At 41.2% G+C, this 14,359-nt stretch overlaps 1 long non-coding RNA gene across 2 annotated transcripts in view; it reads left to right on the forward strand.

The window, feature by feature from the left end:
* The window catches only part of LOC116148905 (uncharacterized), a 77,785-nt gene that overhangs the window by 2,661 nt on the left and 60,765 nt on the right, over positions 1 to 14,359 (forward strand). For both annotated transcript variants that reach the window (XR_004132485.2, XR_010377052.1), the window contains exon 2: positions 13,042 to 13,325. This is a non-coding gene — a long non-coding RNA (uncharacterized LOC116148905). The remainder of the gene's footprint in view (positions 1 to 13,041; positions 13,326 to 14,359) is intronic.

Genomic DNA, 14,359 nt, shown 5'->3' on the forward strand with positions numbered 1-14,359 from the left:
CTTTATTTCTAATATTCTGAGATTTAATCATGTTGGAGGCTTTCTTCAAATGCTTGCAGACTTTTGACTCTCCGTTCATACTTAAGAATGAGCTCATAAAACCCCACTGAAAACTACGTATCGGGGTGGGAGGGTGTGGGCTTGCTCATTGGTGGGCTTGCTGTGTGGTTATCAGGTTAAAAGTTCATCTTTCCTTAGGAAATTCCCCCAAAGGTCAGAAACTAGAGGTCTTTTCTACCAGGCTCTTCAGCTTCTCAAGAGAAAAATCTACAACCTCTTGCCTGAGGGAACATTCACCTGCCTGCCAGTATTCTGGAGGCAGTTCAAGAGAAGGGGTCCAGAGAAGTCACTGCTTAGTATGCAGAATTTTTCATTCTTTTCTTTCCTGTAGGTGCCTTACTCCTGACCTCCTTTGTGCCTCCTGCACAAGCCTCTCTCTTGTTTCTCCTGCTGGAGTGGTAATTACTTGGCTGCGGGAAGTGGGACAGAGGACCCAAGGATCTAACAATTCTAGATACCCACATTTGCTCAGCTCCAGGCCTCTCTCCTCTCCCTCACTTCTGGAATCCTGAGCCTTTCATCAGCATCTCTCTCTGATGATCTCTGGCATTTCAATGACACAGGCCAATCCGGGATTTTACAGAATAATCTCTTGGGCTGTTTCTGTACTGACCCCTAGGACAACGTTAGAGTGTAGCTTCTCTTGTTCTATTAAACTTGTTTCCACACTTTCATCCGTCCCATCTTCCAGCATTATGTCGAAATATATCTTTTGCCAATGATCCCTCCTGCATCTTCTTTGTCCCTGTGAATTTATCCTTTTATGTCCCTTTACTGTGCTTTTCAGGAGACAATGAAGATAAACAAATTTGGGTCAATCTGCCATCTTTAATCTGAAGCCATTTCCAAAATTATCCAGAAACTTTTACCAAACTATCCCAAATTTGTTTGTGCAAACAAAACCACAATTTATGGGAACACCTTTCTTTTTTTTTTTTTTTTTTTTTTGATCAGTGGTGGCCAAGAATCCTTTCTTCTTCTCCAATACCTAACAACTCAGCTTTGATTGCATCCCATAGTATCCCCTGATTGGCTACCTACTTCTAAATTGATTGGTTGGATTGTGAAGGAGAAGACCCTCATGGATCATTTTATATTGTCAACCAGGAAATTACCTCCATTACCCCATTGCTTTGATTCTTTTGGCAAAGAGTTGTAAATGAATATGAAAACTCTTCCACACCCATCATGAGAATGTACTCTCTCTCCAAACGTCTTTCTCCATAAACACTTAAGTGCAGCATTGGTTCCCAAAGTGTGGTCCTGAGTGGACCGTCAACATCAGGTCACCTGGGAACTTGTGGGAACGCAAATTCATCAACTCACCCCTGGCCTCAAGAAACTCAAAAAAGTAGACAGCAGTCTGTGTTTCTAACAAGCCCTCCAGGTGTTTCTGATGCACATTCGAGTTTGAAACACACCAGTACAGCCTTCTGACTGTAGGAGGAAGTAGCACATCTTTAGCCATTGAAAGCCATCATGTTAAATTGTACTGTACGTGGAGTTTTCCAACAACTTTCAACAACCATGGGATAAGTAATGGATTTTACCTGTCTGAATTATTTCATTCCCAACCTTGTGATTGCTTTTATAATGGTTGACCACTGTCCCCCATTGGAGCAGTTAGTGTTTAAAAAAAATAAAGCCTGTGATCTGCTACAGTATTCATCATAGATATAGGAGTTTCAGCACAGTTTAGAGTTTGATGGTTATTTTAGGTGTCAGCAACAAAGTAAAATGTCATATAAAAAGCTAGTGATAAGAGAGTACTATTTTTAGACTGAATTATTTCATTTATGAGATTAAAGTTTTAGTTCAATTCCCAGAAAAGAAAAATAGTATTGTTTATTTCTATTATCATTTTAGTGGTGGTCTTTAGCATCTATTATGATGGTCAATCCCATTTTCCTAAAGTAAAACTTGAGGGTTTGATGCTGAATTGTCAGTTTATTATGGTAAGTCTTTTATAATGAGACTGGGGGAGAAGAATGCCACTTTTGTGGCATCCGGGCAGAAATACCAAGTTTTATAGGGCTACACATCGATCAGGTGAGTCTCCCTGCTGCTTGTTCACCCACTATATGTTATACACAAGGCCACTAACGCAGGTCTGTCATTGAATCTACTGTGGAGCCAATGGCAGGTAACACCTCCTCGGTTGTTTTGCCCCATAAAAACACTAAGTTGTTCGACTCGGCTGTTATCCCCAAGAAGAAACCTGGAGAAGAATGAAATGTACCTGGATGCCTGAATTTGAAATCAACATAGAGACATGTAACTTAACCAACTAAGCATTAAATGGGACGTCTCTTCCAGTTTGGGGCTGCTTCTGTTTTTCATAGTTGCATGCATATGTGTATTTGCGTTGATACTTGGTGTTTTCCTGAAAGTTCTGGAACTAGCAATGTGGAATTCAGCTAGTAGCCTGAGGTTTGCATATCTCCTTCAGGGTAGTGAAAGTTTCTGTTTCTTGGGCTAGCTATTGGCAACTCTTCAACAGAAAGCATGGTCTTGTTAAAACATAGTGCATTGAATACATATCTTTATCTCCACTTCTTCCTAAAGTCCCACTGATGGAAGAATAAGAGAGGAGATGAGAAGGTTAAAGATGACAATAAAATTTGGAAAGTGGGGGAAAAAGTGGAAAGTGACTAAAGGAGTAGAAACTGATTCTGTTGAGCTGAGAAGGATGAACGTGAGCATCTGTAGGCTCTGAGGATGGAGTCTGCTTAGCCTAGACAACCTCATAAAGGCACAGAAAATTGAGTTTCCAATTTATCATTGAGGGTGGGAGTGAGTGGTAGGGCTGAAACCAGAGAGAATGAGTCAAAATCTTGCTTCAAAGATGTCAGACCCCGTAGCTCCCCACACCCACCCAGCATAACCAAGCTCCTATCTGTATTATTTTGCTAGGGCTGCTGTAACAAAGTACCACGGATTGTGTGGATTAAACAACAGAAGTGTATTTTCTCACAGTTCTGGAGGCTAAAAGTCCAAGATCAAGGTTTCGGCGGGGTTGTTTTCATTCTGAGGCCTCTCTGCTTGGCTTACAGGTGGCAGTCACTGGCTATACCCTCACATAGCCTTTCCACAGTAAGCATGCTCATCTATGTCCTAATCTTCTCTTCTTAAAGGGGCACTAGTGATATTGGATTAGGGCCCACCCATATGACCTCATGTTGTCTTAACTGCCTCTTTAAAATCCCTATCTCCAAATACAGTCCCATTCAGAAGTAAAGCATGCCTCAGAGATATTGTGGGTTCAGTTCCAGATCACCTCAATAAAGCTAGTATTTCAATAAAGTGAGTCATACAAATTTTTTGGTTTCCCAGCACATATAAAAGCTATGTTTACACTACACTATAGTCTATTAAGTGTGCAACAGCATTGTGTCTGAAAAAACAATGTGCATACCCTAATTAAAAAATACTTTATTGCTAAAATATGCTAACTATCATCTGAGCCTTCATCAAGCAGTAATCCTTTTGCTGGCAGAGAGTCTTGCCTGAATGTTGATGGCTGCTAACTGATCAGGGTAGTGGTTCTTAAAGGCTGGGATGGCTATGACAATTTCTTAAAATAAAACAACAATGAAGTTTGCCACATCGGTGACTCTTCCATTCATGAACAATTTCTGTATAGCATGCAATGCTGTGTGATAGCATTTTACCCACAGTAGAACTTCTTTCAGAATTGGAGTCAATCTCTCAAACCCTGACACTGCTTTATCAACTAAGTGTATGTCGTATTCTAAATCCTTTATTGTCATTTAAACAGTCTTCACAGCATCTTCACCAGGAGCAGATTCCACCTCAAGAAAACCCTTTCTTTGCCCATCCTTAAGAAGCAACTCCGCATTCATGACAGTTTTATCATGAGATGAGATCGCAGCAATTCAGTCACATCACCAGGCTCCACTTCTAATTCTAGTTCCCTCGCTATATCTGCAGTTACTTCCTCCACTGAAATCTTAACCCCCTCCAAATCATCCATAAGGATTGGAATCAACTTCTTCAGAGATCCTGTTAATGTTGATATTTTGACCTCTTCCCATGAATCACAAATGTTCTTAATGGCGTCTAGAATGATGAATCCTTTCCTGAAGGTTTATCATTTAGTTTGCCCAGATCCATCAGATGAATCACTATCTGTGGCAGCTACAGCCTTATGAAATCTCTTTCTTACATAGTAAGACTTGAAAGTTGAAATAACTTCTTGATCCCTGGGATATTGTGTTAGCAGGTATGAAAATAACATTCATCTCATTGTCCATCTCCATCAGAGCTCTTGGGTGACCAGGTACATTGTCAATGAGCTTCAATATTTTGAAAGGAATCTTTTTTTCTGAGCAGTAGGTCTCAACAGTGGATTTAAAACATTCAGTAAACCATGTTTTAAACACAAGTGCTGTCATCCAGGCTTTGTTGTTCCATTTATAGAGCACAGGCAGAGTAGATTTAGTGTAATTCTTAAGGGCCTTAGGATTTTTCGAATGGTAATACATTGGCTTCAACTTCAAATCACCAGCTGCATCAGCCCCTAACAAGAGAGTCAGGCTGTCCTTTGAAGCTTTGAAGTCAGGCATTGGCTTCTCCTCTCTAGTTACAAAAGTTCTAGATGGCATCTTCTTCCAATATAAGACCTTTTTGTCTACATTGAAAATCTGATGTTTAGCGCAGCCACCTTCGTTCATGATCTGAGCCCAATCTTCTTCTGGATGACTTACTCCAGTTTGTGCATCAGCAGTTGCCGCTTCACCCTGCACGTGTATGTTATGGAGATGGCTTCTTTCCTTAAACCTCATGAACCAACTCTGCTAGCTTCAAACTTTCCTTCTGCAGCTTGCTCACCTCCCTCAGCCTTCATAGAATTGAAGAAAGTTAGGACCTTGCTCTGGATTAAGCTTTGTTTTAAGAGAATGTTGTGGCTGGTTTGATCTTTTATCCAGACCACTAAAATGTTCTCCGTATCAGCAATAAGTTTGTTTCACTTTCTTATCATTTATGTGTTCACTGGAATCACACTGTTTCATTTCCTTCAAGAACTTTCTCTTTGCATTAACAGCTTGGCTAACTCGTTGGCATAAGAGGCCTAGCTTTTGGCCCTACTCGGCTTTCTACATGCCTTCCTCACTGAGCTTAATTGTTTTTAGCTTTTGATTCAGAGTGAGAGAAGTGTGACTATTCCTTTCACTTGAACACTTAGAGGCCGTTACAGGGCTATTAACTGGCTTAATAGCAATATTGTTGTGTCTCAGGGGATAGCAGGGAGAGGGGCGGGCTGAGGAGAGGGGGAGAGATGAGGGCACGGCCAGTCAGTGGAATAGTCAGAATGCACACAACATTTATCAATTTAGTTTGCTGTCATATGTGGGCACAGTTCATGATGCCCCAAAACAATTACAATAGTAACATCAAAGCTCACTTACCACAGATTACTATAACAAATATATTAATAATGAAACAATTTGAAATAATGGGAAAATTATCAAAATGTGACACAGAGACATGAAGTGAACAAATGTTGGAAAAATTGTGCCGACAGACTTGTTTGATGCAAGTTTGCCACAAACCTTCAATTTGTGAAAAACACAATCCGTGCAAAGCACGATAAAGCAAAGTGCTGTAAAACGAGATACGCCTCTGAATTTAGGGGAGGCACCATTCAGCACATAACACCATCCCTTGTCTATGCTGGCAGCAGACAGAAGTACATGCTAGTCAGATTGAACCAGGAAGACTGCAGGCTGGGGCACATCGAGGGAATCATCAAACCATCAGGAGTGAGGCACTGGACCTATAACAAGGAGAGTAAGTGAAGGCCGTATGCTAATCAGTGAGATACCATCTCCTGGCTTCCTCCACCCAGCTCAGGGAGCCAGGAATCATGGGTACCACCACCACCCATGCCTCTCCTTAAGGTAGAGATCAGAGGATCTTTCTTTGGCTAAATTATAAGATTCTAGAGAAAAGATCTACAGATACCCATGTGGGTGTTTCCCAATCAAAAAGAGAGAGCAGTAAGAGAGAAAAAAGGAAGAGCGGGAGGGAAGGAAGGAAGAAAGAAGCCTATTCTCTACCAAATCTCCTTTCAACAAAGTCCATCAGTCAACAAGTCCCACCCTCACACATAGAGCTTCTAAGAAGCTTTTTATGCCATAGTCTTAAATATAGATATGAGGTCAGGGGTCACCAGACACTTGAGAAAAGCCTCCAAAATAAAATATAAAGAGCGGGACAAAAATGTAACTAAAAGAGTGATTTTGAGGAAAACAGAGGGTCCAAGGATGGGCTAAAGATTCTATAATTAAAATATAAGAAGATATTGCATTCATGAAACAGGAACAGCATACCATTTAAAAGCAATAAAGCAACTATCAGAGAATCAAAAAGGGCTTGTGGACATTAAAATATAAAAGCTGAAATAGAGCCTTTCATGGTGTACTTTTGAAGACAGAATCTAGGAAACCTCCCAGAAAGTAGAACAAACAAACAAACAAACAAACAAACAAAAACCACCACCAAAATAGAGAGTAAAAGGGAAAAAAAAAAAAGAGAATTGCAGGATCAGTTAAGAAGTTCTAATATGTGACTAAGAGGTGTTTCAGAGAAAGAGAATGGAAAGAATGTTGGGAAGAGAATTATCAGAGAAAAAAATTAAATGTGGTATTTAAGAATTCAAGTATTATTAAATCTTCTGATCAGCACAGTGGATTCTAAAAATTGAAGCAATTATCATAGGATTTCTGGGCTGATCTTTCCGGTCTAGATGAAAGAGATGAAAATAAAATGAAGCAAACAAAGATGAAATTGCTGAGATGCAAAAGATCAAGAATCAGAATGTGTTAGCTCACTCAACAACACTGCCAGCTTGAAGATGTTGGTGGGGGAAAATGCCTTTATATACTGAATTATATGCCTAGAAAAGTTATTGTTGAAGTATAAAAGTAGAATAAAAATCAATTCCAGAAATGCAAGTTCTAAAAACTGCCTCTCTTGCACCCTTTCTCAGAAAGATATTAGACAATGTGCTCCATTAAGACTTGGAGGAACAGAAAGAACCAAGAGAGAGATAGTCTTAAGATTCAGAAAAGAGAGGAGGCAACAGAGGAGAAAGTTTGAGGGATGTCAGAGAAATGATGACTTTTTTGCTAGTTTAGAGAATAACTAAACTCTGTCTTTCAGCAGAAGTCTCTGGGTTATGGGGGTGGTGGTGGGAGGTTGAATCCTACTATTAATTTTAACACTGTGGAAAATTATATTGAGACACTCGTTAAGGATGTGGAAAGTGTTAGGAATAGGTACAGAGAAAACTAAGCAAATATTTAGCATTCAATGGCTCCAGGGGGCAGAAGGGAAGATTGTATAAGAATGGAAGTATTATCAAATTAATCTTACTACATAATTGGCTCAACAGTGAATGATGTTCATATGATCATAATAGTAGAATTACTGAATGATAATTAACTTAAAACTGGAAAGATGGAAGGAGGAGGATACTGGGATTGTGTGGGTGAGGAGGATGTGCAAGATTGTGAAAGAGTTAAGTCATCATCTATTGTAACAGAAAGTCTATAGCAGTTTCTGAAAACTCATGGATCAGGAACTAGCAACTAAACATCAGTTAGGAATGCTTTGGGCGGCCAATAATGTCAAGGCTGATTAACAGTAGTTTAGAAAAATAAGATTTAGTTTTCTCTCATTTAAAAAAAATGGTCTGAAAGTTGGCAGCCACTTGCTTTGGTCCTGACACTCAGTTCTGGCATCTCTTAGATTCTCTTGGCCTTTTTCAGGTGGACACAAGATAATCCCTTCAATGTTAGCCATTACATCTCTGCTTAAGGCAGTAAGAAGGGGGAGAGGGTCAGGCTAGCTTCACCCAAATCATTTATGGGGAAAGCAGTGCCAGCACTAACTTGGGAGCCTCCTGCATGCCTTCATCTCATTGGCCAGAAATTGGTCACAGAAGTGTGTTCTGGGTTAGCCAGTCAGCATACTATTTAGAAACATGGAGGTAAATGCTAGAATTTGGAGAAGAAAGCTCCAATAATGAAAAAATGTTACCCCTTAGGAGTGGGATTGGAAAGTAGGGAGAAGTGAGGCATGGATTGATATTTTTCAATAATATGAACTAGTATTATTTTCAATATTAGTACTCCAGGTAATTATTTGACTTTTAAAACTATATATAGTTTTATACACATATGTGGCTTATAAACACATATAAACATATATTTGCAATTTTGATCAAATAAAAGTAATCTTGAAAATAAAAGTACAATTGCAATGTTCCCTCTTTTTTCTAAATTTAATTTTATTAAAGTATAGTCGATTTTCAATGTTGTATTAGTTTCAGGTGTACAGCAAAATGATTCAGAGATATATATATTCTTTTTCAGACTCTTTTCCTTTATAGGTTATTACAAGGCATCAAATGTAGTTCTCTGTGCTGTATAGTAGGTCCTTGTTATTTATCTATTTTATAAGGAGTAGTGTGTATAGCAAACATGTGTTCCCTCTTGCCCAAGGTCTTCACATTTGCTATTCTATCCCCCTAAAACCCTTGCTCTCTTTGGCCCTCATCCAACTATCTCCTAACCTTCCTTCAGATTGGTGATCCATCATCTCACCTGCAGAGAAGCATCTTTGGCTCTCCCAGATTAGATACAGGAATATTAGGAAGATACATTTCTCCGTGATTTATTAGTGTAGTAACATGCTCCTCTTCTGAGAACACTTACCACAGTTGTAATTTCATACTTACTTGTGTGGTGTTTGATCATTGACCATTACCCTCCACCAGACTCAACGTTCCAGAGGGGCAGAGACGATACGTATGCTGGCTCGTCACTGTCTCCCCAGCGCTTAACACCATTGCTGGTATTAGGTCAGCAGCTTCGTAACTCTGAGCTCTGGGTCAGTGTCTTTGCAGTTGTCTGCCTCTCACAGTGAAACGTTTCATGTGCTTGCATAACCAAGTTTAAAAGCAGGAAGCAGGTAGACGGGGCATTCACCTTAGGGACGAACATCTTTCCCAGGGTCCCTGATCAGACTTCCCCTTGTATCTTATTGGCCAGAATGGGGTCACATGACCAGTATAGATAAGGAGCTGGATCCGCCTTCCATGAGATCAAGGAATCTTAATATTTGAATAAATATTTAACTCAATATTTAAATAAATCTGGGTTGTCTTAACAAGAAAGTAGTGAGAAAATGGCATTGGGTTAAAAAAATGTCACTAGTGATACCACCATATTAATAGCTTTGTAATACAGATGATAGATTTGATCTTCATAATGTAAGTAGCAGATCTGGGATTCAGATATTTACCTGCCTTATTCCAAAGTCTATCCCATGCCACCTCCTTATTTAAATGTGAAGTTCTTCCTGTATCAGGATGTGGTAAATTAGTCAGGAATGGCTTCACAGAAGAAAAATACCTTAGGCAAGGTCTTGAAGGAAATAACACGAAGTGGGTTGATGGAGTGAATGGGAGGGTGGTTGTGGGGTGTTAGATTAACACCACCCTCTTCATTTTCACTCTTGTATAAAAGTGCTTTTCATGTATCCCATTGATCATCAGAGCATCTCCCTCTATTTTGGGGATTATTATTGCTTTGATGGTCTAAATGAACTATAAATAAACTGAGGAGAGATGACATTTACCCAAGGGGAAATGCCACAATGAAAGCCCAGAGACCAGGGCCGGGGCTGCAGCAGAGCAGAATGTTCTCTCTGAGATTTTTAATGAGGCATGCTCATTGTTGATGCCTTGATGTACTCTTAAAAATGGCTCAACCTGGAAAAACATATTCAAATAACCTAGTATCGTGAGACTGCCCCTTCCCTGTTTGATAACCTTCAGCAATTCCTCAGGACGCATAGGGCAACCTAATCCATGAACTGAGGTGTTCCTCAGTCTAACTCCAGTTGCCTAAATCCATCTCCTGCTCTTCTGCATAAAAAGGCCAGATTTGAAAGTGGCCTGATGTGGGGTCTACAGGGCTACAGACTGGAGGGAGTTGTTACTGTCCAAGGCTTGGGACTCTCTCAAATGACAAGTATAAGCAATGCCATAAAACATGAATGAAAATTGGGAAGTGGATCGAAAATGCTGGAAAGGGTATTTGGAGGGATCTTAATGCTTAAGTGAGCCAAAGGAGAGATTAAAAGTGGGCCATGGGTATAGGATGTCAAGCCAAGAAATAGGAGTGAGTAGATGCCAGTTGGGAGCACTGAGATTCAGACAGCAAACAATCTAGGGCAGTCATCTATGGCATTCGCTGCTGGGGATGGTTTGCTTTTATTATCCACCCTGGTTTTGGTACAGCCCCCTTCTTCCCCTGCATCACATGTTGTCAGTTCTTCCTGGGTGGACCTGGCTGAATGCCCTGACCTTTTCCAGGGTACTCGGGAGATAGCAGGCAGGCCTCTGTGTCACGTGCTGGTCCACTTCCCAGTAAACTAAGTTTTAGAGACAACCAGAGCAGTATGTGTTTCACTGTACTTTTTCCATCTCCTGTTGTAGGACTTCAGACAGAGATGTGCATGAGAAGGAGGTGGCTAAGCCTAAGTGACCCAGCCCAGTGGGAAGGGGATTGTCGTGGACTCGGGCACTGGATGCAGAGGTCATGTGAAGGAGGCCATGATTGGTCTCCAAGTAGTAGTTTTCCAGATTGGAAGAGAGAAAATTTGCCAGAAAGAGAGCCCTATAGTGTTGCCTAATTTAGATGTCCTCCCTGTTTCTTAGGGCCAGTTGGCATTAGTCATCAGAGAGTGTCTTCAGAATCTGAGCGGCCTGTGTATAGCTCCTTCTGGCTCCTATGAAATGTTAGATGTTAGCGATGCACTAGGGCCTTGCTTTGTAAAGTGTAGCCACAGGTCAGTAATATTGTAATAACCAGGGAGCTTGTTAGAAATACAGACTCTCGGGCCTCCTGAAGTAGATCGACATTTTAACAAGATTGATATGCACGTTAAAGGTACAAGAAGCTGTTTTCTAGGGTTTGGAGATATAGCCATGAGTGAAAGCCATATCTCCTGGGGATTCAGGGCAAAGATGTACAATGGTGGGTAAATTGTAACCAGTGGACCAGTTGTGTTATGGCAGCACAAATTCCTCTTCAGAACTCACCTGGGATTATCAACAGATGGATCTCATGCGATGAACGGTTAATGGGAAACTTCAGGATGAGCTATCAGGTGGTCATCACCTAAATGCATCCATCAACTGTAGCATCACTAAAAGCAGAACAGCCAGATACCGCGGGTCTTCTGAGGTGTTTCACAACAAAGCCTGTGGCACCGCCTTTGGGGTGCTGTTACCTAAAAAATGAAGTTGAATCTAATCAAGCCTCTGGAAACAAGGAAGGGAGGGAAACAAGCTGAAGGACACTCCAAGGAGCCAAACAGACACATCTAGAATGTTGAGGAGCCCGTAGGAAATGGGCTTAGTTACTGCAACAAGTCAATGGCATGAAAAAAAAAAACAAACAAAAACGTGGAATGGGAAAAAAATCCACATTAAAATAGATGTAAAAGACCAACAACTGAATGTAACTTGTGGGCCTGGTCTGGATCTTGATTTGGACAAGGAACATGTTTAAGAAATGTGTATGGGGATCTGGGCATAATAACGTGCTATCTGAAACTGGCTGTAAAAGAATTCAACAGAGGGAAGGGGAGCAATAGATAAAGCCAATGTGGCAACAGCTTTCATAACTATTGAATTGGAGTGAATATCTTTGGCAGATACCCCTTAGAGGCCTGCCCGTTTGCCGACCATCAGGAGCAGCAGTGGGTTTCTAAGGTGGCAGATAGATGGTTACTTGTATCATGAAATCTGTTGGATGAGCCTGGGGCCTAGAGCCGATGGAGGGGATTGTTAGGAGATCAGACTGAGGAAAGCAAGTTGATGTCTTTATGCTCTTGGCCATCAGTGCCAGGATGCAGGAGCCATGCCCCAGCTGGCCCAGGGAAGCAGTGGATTCCAAAAGGCAGCCTGGGCTGGTAGTTCCTCAGGTCTCGGTACCAGTGCTTGCCTGGTGTGATAAAAATCTCTGTGCAGGTGGAAGGGTGTGTCACAAATACAGATTCCTGAACCTCACCCCTGGGGATTCTGATTCACTAAGTTAGAGGCTGGGCCAGGAAATGTACATTCTTGACAGGCTCCTGTAGAGATTCCGTGGGCATCCAGGTTGGGGATCCAGAGTTCTAAGTGATTCTCGGTGGGCTGGCCCCTTTATCTCCAAGCCTCGTATGCTCATTCTCTCATCTCTCCCTCCAGGGCCTGCCCATAAACCTGGAACAAATAGGTTATAGATAAGTACCAGGATGTAATGTACATGATAAATATAATTAACACTGTTGTGTGTTATATATGAAAATTATTAAGAGAGTAAATTCTGAGTTCCCATCACAAGGAAAAAAATTTTTCCTATTTCTTTAATGTTATATGTATATGAGATGATGGATTTCACTAAACTTACTGTGATAATCATTTCATGATGTATGTGAGTCAAATCATTACGCTGTTTCCCTTAAATTTAAATAGTACTGTATGTCAATCATATCTCAATAAAACTGGAGGGAAAAAATGACACTATCCGTTGAATACAAATTAATAATTGTGATTAAAAAAACATAATTAGACCTGGGATAAATGAGATGATACAGGATAAAAACGTTATCAAACTGGAAAAGAAGCTAGACACTTCAAGAGCTTGTTTTTACATGTGAATCAAGTCAATGAAATTGCTGCAAAATGTGGTTATGAATTTGATGTCAGAGCATGTAAACCTTTTATAGATGACGGCTTTATAAAAGCATCTCTTGAACATAGTAAACGATATCTTTTTGTACTAGCAATTGAGAAACACTGGAGCTCAGCTTGTACAAGATAGGACTTGCAAAATTAGAGGAACAATTTGTTGGGGTCCCCAAAGAGGCTCCCATTAAATTTCACTCCTTTTTTTCACCTAGGTTCTAAACAAGATGAGACACAAAATAAAGATTAAAGATGGAGTCCAAAATGTCATCTTCCCGACTGACAGAGGTACAGTTGAGGTGGTGACTTAATGGGGAACCAAACTGAGCCTACAGCCTGAATCGAGTTCCAGTCCCCTCCTGGTCGCAGGCCAGCAAACTGCCACTATGAAAGAGCAAAGGAAAGCCCATGCTGCCTGCAGGCAGGTTCTGTTCAAGGGAATGAAAGACAGCCAGAAGCCAAAACATGTCCAGTTTATCTTCCCAAATTTTCAAATCAGGTAAGTCACTCTAAAGTCACCACAGGTGTGTCCTGTGGCTGAGATCATAGGTCTGAACAGTGCCTTCCAGTTAGCTCTACCAATGCATGATGATGATGAGAATTTATTCTTTTTGGAGGGGGGAGGTAATTAGGTTTATTTGTTTGTTTGTTTATTATTTTAATGGAGGTACTGGGGATTGAACCCAGGACCTTGTGCCTGCTAAGCATGCACTCTACCACTGAGCTATACCCTCCCCCCAATAATGAGAGTTTAGATGGGACCAAAGAATTCTTAGGTGTGACAACTGTGACAGGAAAAGATTTGGTTTTATGTGCTGTCTGGTGTACGCCTACACTGGTGAAACTCACTGTGACCTCTGATGGTGTTCTTGTGAGGGACAGAGCAGTGTCAGGGTTGCTTCTGAGCTCACTCTGTGGTGGTAAGATGTTCTGTGTTCGTGGAACGTGCAGATAGAAGCTGTTGAACTGCAGTACAATGAGGCAGCCCAGGTGTGTGTGCCAGTGTCGGAATACCTAACTCTGTAAGTCTCTTGGGAGTAGTTATCCTAAATATAAAAATAGGCACCTCCATTTGTAAACAGTTGTTTTCGTTATGAAATAGAACTTAAGTAATCTCCCTTAGAAGACTCAGTGGGGAGGACAACTGAGATAGCATTTTGGTGCATAAGGAACCGTGAACGTTCTGTGGTTCTAATGAAAGAGGAATGAATAGCTCCTCTATGTACAGGGGGCCTGGAAGCCTCTTCTCAGCCCTCGAGAATTCATTCTCTAGGTTGGGTTCCCACGGCACGCGGAACTTAAGCTTACATTGGTTGGATTTTGAATTGCAAGCCCATTTGAGCTAATGCATCCGGGAGGACCCAGGGCTCTCACAGAGTCCCAAGACAGGCATGCAGCTGGGTCTCCAAAAAGGGCTGCAGTCGGCAGCTGGGTGGCCACGGAGCCCAGAGCATCCTCTCACTGCCTGTCCTCATGGTTTCTCTCTGATGGTCCTTTCATTCTTTCTTGGCAAACTGCCTCGCTCTGCCGCTC

The sequence above is a fragment of the Camelus dromedarius genome, chromosome 20, assembly GCF_036321535.1.
Source record: "Camelus dromedarius isolate mCamDro1 chromosome 20, mCamDro1.pat, whole genome shotgun sequence".
NCBI lineage: Eukaryota > Metazoa > Chordata > Mammalia > Artiodactyla > Camelidae > Camelus > Camelus dromedarius.